The sequence below is a fragment of the Schistocerca piceifrons genome, chromosome 4 (genome assembly GCF_021461385.2).
Source record: "Schistocerca piceifrons isolate TAMUIC-IGC-003096 chromosome 4, iqSchPice1.1, whole genome shotgun sequence".
NCBI lineage: Eukaryota > Metazoa > Arthropoda > Insecta > Orthoptera > Acrididae > Schistocerca > Schistocerca piceifrons.
Genome location: NC_060141.1, coordinates 744,633,062 through 744,645,611, shown reverse-complemented (window position 1 = coordinate 744,645,611; position 12,550 = coordinate 744,633,062).

Below are 12,550 nucleotides of genomic sequence, written 5' to 3'. Positions count from 1 at the left end.
AGAACAAAGAGTGTATTTACCTTAATACTGTTCAAAAGTCATTATATATATATATATATATATATATATATATATATATATATATATATATATATATATAACAGGCTGTTACAAAAAGGTACGGCCAAACTTTCAGGAAACATTCCTCACACACAAAGATAGAAAATATGTTATGTGGACATGTGTCCGGAAACGCTTACTTTCCATGTTAGAGCTCATTTTATTACTTCTCTTCAAATCACATTAATCATGGAATGGAAACACACAGCAACAGAACGTACGAGAGTGACTTCAAACACTTTGTTACAGGAAATGTTCAAAATGTCCTCCGTTATCGAGGATACATGCATCCACCCTCCGTCGCATGGAATCCCTGATGCAGTCCTGGAGAATGGCGTATTGTATCACAGCCGTCCACAGTACGAGCACGAAGAGTCTCTACATTTGGTACCGGGGTTGCGTAGACAAGAGCTTTCAAATGCCCCCATAAATGAAAGTCAAGAGGGTTGAGGTCAGGAGAGCGTGGAGGCCATGTAATTGGTCCGCCTCTACCAATCCATCGAATCTGTTTGTTGAGAAGCGTACGAACACTTCGACTGAAATATGCAGGAGCTCTTTCGTGCATGAACCACATGTTGTGTCGTACTTGTAAAGGCTCATGTTCTAGAAGCACAGGTAGAGTATCCCGTATGAAATCATGATAACGTGCTCCATTGAGCGTAGGTGGAAGAACATGGGGCCCAATCAAGACATCACCAAGAATGCCTGTCCAAGCGTTCACAGAAAATCTGTGTTGATGACGTGATTGCGTGCGGATTCTCGTCAGCCCACACATGTTTATTGTGAAAATTTACAATTTGATCACGTTGGAATGAAGCCTCATCCATAAAGAGAACATTTGCACTGAAATGAGGATTGACACATTGTTGGATGAATCATTCGCAGAATTGTACCCGTGGAGGCCAATCAGCTGCTGATAGTGCCTGCACACGCTGTACATCGTACGGAAACAACTGGTTCTCCTGTAGCACTCTCCATACAGTGACGTGGTCAACGTTACCTTGTACAGCAGTAACTTCTCTGACGCTGACATTAGGGTTATCGTCAACTGCATGAAGAATTGCCTCGTCCATTGCAGGTGTCCTTGTCGTTCTAGGTCTTCCCCAGTCGCGAGTCATAGGCTGGAATGTTCCGTGCTCCCTAAGACGCCGATCAATTGCTTCGAACGTCTTCCTGTCGGGACACCCTTGTTCTGGAAATGTGTCTCGATACAAACGTACCGCGCCACGGCTATTGCCCCGTGCTAATCCATACATCAAATGGCCATCTGTCAACTCCGCATTTGTAAACATTGCACTGACTGCAAAACCACGTTCGTGATGAACACTAACCTGTTGATGGTACATACTGATGTGCTTGATGCTAGTAGTGTAGAGCAATGAGTCGCATGTCAACACAAGCACCGAAGTCAACATTACCTTCCTTCAATTGGGCCAACTGGCGGTGAATCGAGGAAGTACAGTATATACCGACGAAAATAAAATGAGCTCTAACATGGAAATTTAGCGTTTCCGGAAACATGTCCACATAACATCTTTTCTTTATTTGTGTGTGAGGAATGTTGGCCGTATATATATATATATATATATATATATATATATATATATATTTCATGATATCCAGGCTTACAAATTTACTGTCTCTGATGTACACACGTCCAGATCACACGTTCTCAAAACTCCGTCATCTCTCTCCCCACATCCACTACAATAGCAAATTCCAACAATGCAAAACAGCCACAGACTGCACACAGAACAGTAAGTGATTTTCATACAGAGCGCTAATTGACGTTACCAACATAAAAACCTAAACAGCCAACTTACAAGAAGCCATCAAGCAAATGGTTTCCACTGTTGGCGATGGACTACTTATGATATTCGCGGAAGATCCTCATTACTTCCGGAACCATTTCTTGAGGAAAGACCTCTGTCTCTTTCCAGACTGCAGCTTTCAGTTCAAAATTTTGTATGATGGGTATGAAAACGGTTTGTTCTTGAGGTGACTTTACAGTAAAAAATAAGGGGCTGAAGGGTGAAGTGATCTCGCCCGTCCTGTTCCGTCCGAGAATCAGGAATAATGTCCCCACACTATATTCGTTGAATTCCTACGTGCTGAGCTCTGCATTCTTTTGGTTAGATACGACACTACACATTCATTGCCTTTACCATTAAATCCACAAAACTTCTGTTTATCCAGGAGAATATTGTGATTCACACAGTCAAATGTCTTAGACAGAAAATACCAACCGGCGCTGTTTTATTATTTAATGCTTGTAACATTTGGTGAGTGAGCATGCAACTGGCATAGTGGATAGAGCAACCAGTCTGAAGTACAAATTACAAGGAAAGAACTATCCGAATGGTACAGACATCGGTGGATGTTATGTACATGTACAGAAAAACAAGTAAATTCTCTTGATTAAATCATGTAATGTTTCATTAAGTGATTTTTTCAAGAGAAAGGATTTCACAAACTGAACAAGCCATTATGCAAGCCGTAATTCATCTTGACATTAATTTGTAGGGTTGTTTCGCGTTATCCTGAGGAATATTGTGCTAAATTCCTTCTAACTGGCGCTTTATATCGTCAAAGTCCCGAGTTAGTTAGATCATCCTGCCCGTAATGCTCCAAACATTCTCAATTAGCGAGAGATCTGGCGACCTTGCTGGCCGAGGTATGGTTTGGCAAGCACGAAGACATGCAGTTGAAGCGGTCGCCATACAAGACGGACTTTATCTTGCTAAGGATGGCTTCTCATGAAGGACAACGAAATGATGCAGAGTATATCATCGAAGAGCTGCCACTCGCCAAGGGTGCCACAGATGACCTCCGAATGGATCCTGCTATGAAGTGGAATGGCACCCCAGATGCGACACTCAGGTTAGTATCCCACTGCTGTCCAGGGCGACTCCAACCAAGTCTCCGGTGCTCGTTGGGACTCAGATCGAGGCGGGACTCATCACTGGAGAGAGTTCTAGTCCAATCAGTGAGATTCCAGGCTGGTGTACAGAGGTCGATGGTAGACGGGGCGAGGGTCGCCGTGAGCTCAGCGTCCTTTCTGTGGGTCGCCTGTTAAACGCCCCTGTGGTCACTGAAGCACCAGCGTCACGTCGGATCGATGGTAACAGTGAGTCCGGGGCTCTGAGTGTCCCTCTGACGATTTCCCGGTCCTCATGTTCTGTCGTCTCTCTAGGTCGACTGCTTCCTTCTTGACGCTGTGTTCGACTACAGTTTACCCATTCCTGCTAACATCATCGAATAGCGGTGTCATTTCTGTTCAAACGTAGTCACCGATTACTCCAATCTGCTTCTTTGAGCCCAACTACAAGTCCACTCTGCAATGCCTGCACTCTTCACGCGCCTGTTTGCGAGGCATAGCTACTGCCCAATAGAGTACACGGAATGAAACTCTCGAAGACTTTGTGCCATGGTATCGACAGTTCCTGTTTACTAACTTTGCCAGATGCGCAGTGAAACTGCCCTGCAGTTTCACGCCTTAGTCCATCGGCTGTCAAAGTTTACAGTTTGGAATTTTCCGTCGATATCTATCGATATCCATAGGAATATCAAATTGTGACCAACGCGCCTTACTCCTTCGTGGTGTGTCGATTTCTTTTCTTTTTTCTTTTTTTTTGTCTTAGAGTGTGCGGCCAAACAGGAAGATAGCCATATCACTGAAACGATCCCAGTGAAACGTAGAAAATAGAGGGAAATAAAGGACAGGTTTGCTTGCAGATTCACGGCTGTGACAGTTGCCAGTGCCCTGTTGGCTGCCGACTCGCAGTCCCGCCTCAGCACAGACTGCATTGTGACGTCACACAGCAGCGTGTGTGGCTGGCTGACGCATGGACTGCGCGTGGTTGGGGGAGGGAGCGGGGGTGCAGGAAGCCCTTGCGTGGACCCCACAGTCTGCCGCCAGCCCCCTCCCTCACCCTCGGCTACCCGCACAGCACAATGGCCTGCTACCAGCTCATCAAGCGCACAATGCGCCCGAAAACACCCACTGCCGGCCGTTTTAATTAAAAGTAAGCGGATTAGGCGAGAAACCGCTTCCGCAACTGGACAAATAGATATATACATATATATAAAACTCGCTGAATCACTGCGAATGAAGCACCAGCTCTAAAACAAATAAACAATTCAGAAATAACAATGGCTCGTCCGGCGGGGCAGTGGCGACTCTCCGTAAGCCTATTCACCGGGCACTGCAGAGACAGCATTCCTAGGCGGTGAACCCTGCAACTCTGCAGAGAAACGGAAAGCGACGCGCGAGTCAAAGGATTCACACTGCTTGGCTGTCAGACACGTTGTTTAGTGAAACCTTCCTCATCACGACAAGCATTATTACCACCGGGGACACATCACGAATGTCTAGCATAAGCTTTTAGATTTTTCATTACACAAGGTCATGATCTGGAAACTCTATTTCCAGAACACTAAGTAAGAAAAGAAAATTACAACGTCTATTTCAGTTTACGCCCAAAGCGTCCAGCAGTCAATGATTATTCTTGAAGCCAGAGTCTTATAGAGAACGTAATTTACTTTTCATCATGACTGGATTTCGCGCTGTTTTATAATTTTTATGTATCTCATTTAAACAGCAGATAACACGTGTCGTGAAATTTCCATTCAAAAGATAATTTTTTCCTACTTCGCAGCATCTCAAATAACGTACCTATTTGAAGTTTAATGCATTCTCTTAGAAATGTTCACTTCACCGTTGTGTCCTTAAGACCCATTCCACACGTATTTCCAGGATAGAAGGTCAAATTCTGTCTAGCATTACGATCAATGTCACACATTCACGAACAAACAAAAATTATGTTGGGCGATTTTGAAAATCTGTGTGGTGGGACAATTATGTCCAGCGAACTATAACGTTTACTGGTAAAACATGCTTTATAACTACGCAATTACAATTTCAATTTTATATAGGCACTGATTACGTGTATGGACTCTGAATAATAATAGAATAGAGACAATTATGTTATATTTTGTATTTGTGAAGGTTTAAGTACTGGATTTGTGAAATAACATCTGTGTCGGCGAGTTCTGAAATCGCCACAGAAAAGAATTAGTAAAGAAGATTTCATGACAATAAGCCATTGTGTAAATAGTAGTGTAAGAATAATAATGTGTTTGTCGTCTTCTATGAGTCACGTAGGGCAATCAGACCGCAATAAGCAGTCAGGTGAAAAGTGCATTTAAAATTATTTCTTACAACAGCACGAGATCGGAGTACAAAGCAGCAGATTTTACGTTGTGTTTCACAGGTGGACGCGGGCTGCTAATATTGTAAACTTTGACAGTGTCAAAGTTAAAATTCTTTCATGTTTCAAAAGGAAATCTTACTATGAAAAAATTCTGGACTGGTAAAAGTTATAGAAAAATCAATTTCTGGTTAATAATGATAGTCTCATTCTCTAGTGTTAGCCGTGGCACTGATTAATAATTAACGTTGACGAAAAATCCACTGCAAGGTTTGAGGATCTTTAAGCATTGCTTACGGTAACTCCATTATTTTTGATAACAGAAATAATTTCAGAACTTTTTTACGATAGTTGTAGCAGAGATGGATATGTTGTGCATTCTATTGAGTTACAGTAACAATACTGTTCATTTAATAAGAAGTCAGTTCCAGTATACTAATAATTAATCTCATTTGTTCGCAACATACAATTAACCAAAGTAAACCAGTGTACAGAAAAAATTGTGGAGCGCGAAAGAACCTAACTAGATTCATATTTTCCGTTGACTCCAGTATTTACAAGATATTTGGAGAGCGTCTATTTAGTGATAGCAAATACTGGAAGATTGTAAAAAATCAGTATTGAAACATATTTATTCCCACGAAATAATCACAACAGTGGGAAGAATTTGTGCTAGTTAAGTTGATAGGCGTGTTTCTACATCTGAAACGTGATGAATACTCAAGTTTTGTTGTTGTCTCAATATAACGGCGCTAGTAGCAAATCATGTTTACTTTAAATACAAGCTGTAACGGTTGCGACTGTTATTTACTTTTGACGTTGGTCGTGGTGGGTTGATATTAGTCAAGGATGCATTTAAGACGACAAAGATGCCATTATCAACACTTCACTGAGTCTGAACGAGGACGTGTAACAGGGCTGAGAAGTTGGATGTTCCATCTGCCATGCTGCAGAAAGACTTGGGACGAATGTTGCCTCAGTGCGTGATTGCTGACAGCGGTGGTCACGTGAATGTAGCGTCACAAGAAGAGCGCTCTCAACGCCGACGTGGACTACCGAGAGGGAAGACGATCATGTCAGGGCTTACGACTGGCGCAGCACTGAGTAGCAGTTGGCACCACAGCGACACAACGAACCCTTACAAACCTGTTGGTTCAAGGACAGACGCCCTGTAACGTGAATTCCACTGTCCCCAAACCCTCGCCATTTGTGTCTTTAGTGGTGTCAACTGGGAGCTCATTGGAGGGCAGGGTGTTCGTCTGTTGTGTTTTCTGATGAAAGCTGGTTCTGCCTCGATGGCGCTGATGACCGTTTGTTGGTTGGTTGGAGGCCAGTTAAGGGCCTGAAACCAGCCAGTCTGCATTCTAGACGCATTGGACCTACAGCTGGCACTATGGTTGGCGGTGAGTGTCGCGTGCACCCTGACTGCATGTACGTACGCCAGTCTGGTGCTTCGACCTGTTGTGCTGCCATTCATAAACAGCATTCCAGATTGTGTTTTCCAACAGGAGAATTCTCGCCCATGTGCCGCTGTTGTAACCCAACGTGCTATACAGTGTATCAACATGTTGCCTTGGCCCTCTCAGTCACAATATCTCTCTCCAGCCGAGCACATATGGCACATCATCATTAGCCTATAACTCCCGCGTCATCTGCAACCAGCATTAACTCTCCCGTATAGACCGACCAAGCACAACAGGTATGGAACTCGATCCCAAGACTACCTTTCTTTATGTCAATATATAGGATGTCAGGGGTATAGGTACAGGTATTTCTAGTGATGACTGAGTGCAGTTTACTGAACAATATTTCATCGATAATTACTTCATTTTCAGACTAAAACATTGTAGCCACTACGAGTAGTATACTTTTTGGTTGGTTAGTGACTACAGATGCGTGTGTGTCAGAAGCAAGCTATAAAAATTCATTTTGCCTTGGAAGCGGGTCTGGTATTTAAGTGTGGATGTGTGGAGGCAAAAGGATAGTGTGTACTGACAGGCGTAGTCCACTTCGAGGTGTTGTTACGAACATGCAGAAAGCATCAGGTAGTAAATTAGGCGATGTGTTTGCAGGAAGACTGTTACACACAAAAAAAAGCAACTTGCAAATGGTTCAAATGGCTCTGAGCACCATGGGAGTTAACGTCTGAGGTCATCAGTCCCCTAGATCTTAGAACTACTTAAACCTAGCTAACCTAAGGACACCACACACAGCCATACCCGAGGCAGGATTCGAACCTGCGACCGTAGCAGTCGCGCTGTTCCGGACTGATGCTTCTAGAAACGCTCTGCCATCGGGCCGGCCCAACTTGCAAACTAAAGCTGGTTAATATGAAGGTACTAATGATGATAATACCCTATAATATATAAGGGAAAACAATTACTAACTTCAGACATTGTTGGCATGTAGAAGATGTAGAGTATATTGGATTTTCGTGGAAAAGATGCACTGGCCGAGCTGTAAACACACGCATCCCAACTTGCTCGCTTCTATATATATATCCAGCCAATCCCGTGTAGTAGCTTCGCCGAAGTTTTGAAAACGCCTAACTAGATAATAGCAGTAGACAAGTATGTGAGGTAGAAGTCCCAATGTTTACAACAATCTGTTACTTTAGACGGACGTACGTGTCCCATCAATAACGAAAGGGTTTACTGTAAACGCCTCTTTATCTGGCCTTGGAGACTTTTGCTCCCCTGCAGGTATTACAATTGCGTAAAATTGTGTTACACTTCCGAAATTTTTATTGACTTGTTCCGAAAAAGCAACATACATACATATTAAATGTACAACAGCGCACATGCAACGAAATTTTACACAAAATAGACTACTGCGAGTATCAACTTGCCTGCAACATTATGTGACCCAGACATGTGCCATATTTTTCCCACCCAGCTGGGACGTAAATTTATTCGTTTGTTTACCTGATTCACTGAAGTGTTGGTATACTTGCTTTCATACTGTTTTGTGACCGATTACTAACCCGTCCGAGCAACCTTATCTTTGCTGCAGCGTATCTTGATTTGTCATTAAACACACAGTAAAAGACAGAGAAAATGTATCTGTTGAATTCAACGCTTAAGGGAATGGAGGTGCTATTTCCATATTATTTTGGGAATTTCCTGTCGAAAATTGGGGAAGTTTAGTAAAAAGAGAGTTCGGGCCTAAATGAAAAATTTATATTTGCGTGCTTTATGTTGTATGTTTCTTAATACAGAGTGTCAGAGATGTCACTAAATATTTCTAGGACAACGCTAATTTTTCACTCTTTATTGCGGGTAGTCTATATAATTTTGACCAACGAGCAAGGAATCAGCGTCGTAAGTAAGTCACTCAATGGACTGCTCTTCGTTGGGGTGCATGAAGGCTTTGATGGGCTTTACTGTACAGGTGTCCCATTCCAAATTACCATTAGACGTTTGGTTGACAAGTTGAAGCCAAATGGGAATGTTTATGACGAGAAACATTCTGGCCGGCTGTCGACGTTGCAAGACGCTATGGAGACCATATGACAGGCTATCAGTCAGAGTCCTAAAGCATAGAAAATTCGTCTCAGCCGGGAGCACGGCTTCCCAAAGTGCCTGTATGACAGGCCTTGCGCTTCCTGCTGAAGAAAAACGCTTACCTGGTGCTCCATTGCCTTTAAATAGAGGACTACACAACACGTATGGCGATGAGCTACGACTTAATACCTTTCATACCTGTGTCTTCGTCAGTCGACACAACAGCAAGATATTGAGTGATGATGAACCACACTCTGCCATGGAATTTGTATGTAATACCCGAAAGGTAAATGTATGGTTGGGTCTCACTCAACAGAGCGTTTATGTACATTATATTTTGTTGGAGCAACAATCACATCAAGATTGTGTCTAGACGTACTTGAGCAATTCCTGCTGCCCGAATTGTCTGTCGATAACATTCTGGATTGGGCGGTTTTCAACAGGACGGCACCTCACCGCACTTTGTACACGCATTGCGCGTAATTACCTCAACAAGGCTTACTAAAGAAGTTGATCTGGTCGAGGTTCAGCAGGATTCTGGGCAGGAGGCTCGCCTGATCTGCCGTCCTTGGCCGTCTTTGCGTCATGTCTCATCAAGAATCAGGTGAACAAGACGACCATTAGGGTTTTGCAGCACATTGGTGAAACTATTTCTGCAGCGGTGCGTACAACTCCTCCAGAAATATTGCAGTATGTCTTCAGGTTTATCGAGGAGAGGTGGCAACCCTGATTGGATGTAGAGGTCAGTCATGTAGAATGACAGTAATTCATTGCTTTACGTTGTCTTCTACCATGTTATTTCCATATGCTACCATAAACATTTCATTTGAATTAAAGTGCTCCTAACAAATATGGTTAAGGACTTCCCGTCCACCCTATACATATACCAGGTGTAGAAGTATGAAATCGTGAATTGGTTGCAATAATTACGCGTCTGTTGTTTGAAATTGATAAGCAATATTTTATTCAAAATAATCGCCACTGCTGTTTACACATTTCTCCCACTTCTCCGGCAGGATATAAATGCCACGCCTAAAAAACAGTTCTTCTTTTGAAGCGAACCAATCAACGAGCCATTTTCGTCCATTTTCATACTAACTGAATTGTTGTTCAGCGAGATCTTGTCCCAGTGACGCAGATAGATGATAATCGGACGGAGACAAGTCTGAAGAATAAGCCGCATGCCCTAGTATTTCCCAGCTGAACGCCTCGATCGTTTCCCTGACCCGATATGCTGCGTGTGATGGGGCGTTATCATGGAGCAATATGACTTTGCGTTGTCTTTCTTCGTATTCCGGTCGTTCTTCACTCAATGCTCGATTTTAATCGGTCATTTTCTGTTCGTAGCGATCAGCGTAAACGGTTTCACCAGGTTTTAGAAGCCCATGATAGACGATACCCTTCTGACCCCACCAAACAAAGAGCATTGTCTTCTTTCGAAAGCGATTCGGTCTTGCAGTAGATGTCGATGGTTTACCTGGATTCACCCATGATTTACGACGTTTAGTATTCTCAAAATATATCCATTTTTCATCATCTACCACTATTAGATGGAGAAACGACTTCCATTTGTATCTGGCGAGCAGCATTTCACAAGTGGTCTTTCGATTTGCTTGCTGTCTTTCATTCAGTTCATGCGGATTCCACTTTCCCACTTTCTGCACCTTTCCCGTAGCTTTTTGCGTCACATTCAATTATTCCACGTGTTCCTGTTGAGTCTGAGTATCATCTTCATCCAATAAGGCCTTCAATTCGTTGTCTTCGAACTTTTTGGGGGGTTTCCCGCGCTCGTCTTTTCTCACGTAAAAATCACCACTTTTGAATTTTTTGAACCACTCGAAACACTGTATTTTCCCAATACCATGTCCGCCGAAAGGTTCGACAAGCATTCGAAGCGATTCTGCAGCAATTTTCTTCAAATGATGACAGAAAACCAATGCTGTCCGCAAATCGTAGTTCCTTGTCACAATCTCGACGTGGTTACTGGTTTGAGGCAGAACTTGATGTATGGAACTTGGGTTTCTGTATGTTGGCATTCGTCATCAGCCGTTGCAGGAAGCAGATGGCGCTGCAGACGCGGCCTCACGGGCTCCACACTGACGGCTAGCACCATCTATAGGGAAATTCCGATTTCGTACTTCTGCACCTGGTATTGCAACATATTATAGAAAATGTAACGTTCAGTGCAGTAACATTTAATTTATAGCATCTGCGTCTCAAAATTCATGTAATGTTGGTATTAAATTAACAGACCTTGTCGTAAGTGACTGTCTATAGATTTAAAAGAAGTGTATTTTTGCCTTCAGCTGTACCTTTGTATGTTTGTTCTCTACCGGTTTCGATTGTTACAATTACATGTGTCGAAAATGTATGTTTGATCCATTGATGTACACAGTTGTTCACTGTGAAGATAATTGTAATAATCGAAACCGATAGAGAATAAACATACGATTGTGCAGTTGATGGCGCAAAAATGTTTTCTTGTTTTTCAAATTAAATTAAAAAGCAAAAGGAAAACGGAAGATCAGTCGACCAATGCTGAACACGAGTGTGTTACAGAATCATTAGAGAACAGCTAGCACGACACGTATACTCTTACAATACTCTTACTGTCAGCTGGATAAGATATAAAACAAGGGACAGGCACAGTAAATCACACTGCACACGCCGAAATATCTCAATCTCTCACTTTCGTTGCGAACCCTCTTAGACTGTTGGCATAGCGCTGAACATTGCTGCAAGAATAACAGCTGTGAATCAACATCATAAGATGAAGAACATTTATATGTGTGACTTGACTGCCACAGATTAGTAATATCTCTTGAAACAACAGCATCAGATGCAGTTACACAGCGTAAAATGTAACAATGACCTACTTTTCACAGAGTTGTGTCTATAAAAATGACTCGTAATAACCTTTGATACTTCATGCAGCAAACAGTGGGGTTTGCTCATAATTAGTATTCACAGCTCTTAACTGCTTCAGAAAATCAGCAGTAAAAAATATTTGGACCACAGGAAACCAACGGAATATTGCAGTTAAATATTGCAAAAATTAAATTATGAACCTCTAAGGCAAATTTGTTTGATGAACATAATCAGTAACCGATAATATTTCGAGACTTCATCTGTGATCATTTTCTCTCCTCTTCTGATATTTCGACTTAAAGATCATTCAGCTTCTGAGCAACTGAAGTACCTGAAAGGGATACAAACTGGCCACGGCTGCAATCCCTGCAATTCATCAATAAACATATACGCCGTGAAACCAGAAGGGGCAGGACTATTCATCTTGTAGCCATGACAAGATATTAGAGAAGAAAATACCAAAACGTAATTAGTAAATATGAGTTTACTTGAAGTAATACAGTGAATACATCAACAAGTAATATTACTCAATTAAAATTAACCTAGAAATGGCAGGTTTATGCTCTGAAGATAATACATAGACTACTGCAGTCTTCCTTCTGACCTGCATGTCTAATCCGTATAGTTTCTGACATTTATTTGGACGTAGTGGACATCGTTATTTGGACGTAGTGGACAGCGGTGAGCTCCTGTAACTTATGAGGGACGTTCAATAAATAGCGCCACACTTTATTTCTGTAAGCTGGTTGATTTTATTCAGAATTCCAAGCACCATACAATTACTGAATGGTTTGGCTACAAAACTCTATTTTTCAATAATCTCTTTTCAATGCAACGGCGTTACCCTACCTTACTGGGAGGGGCTGTAAGCCCATCCGGCACCATTGTAGTGGTCGACGACGGAGTCAA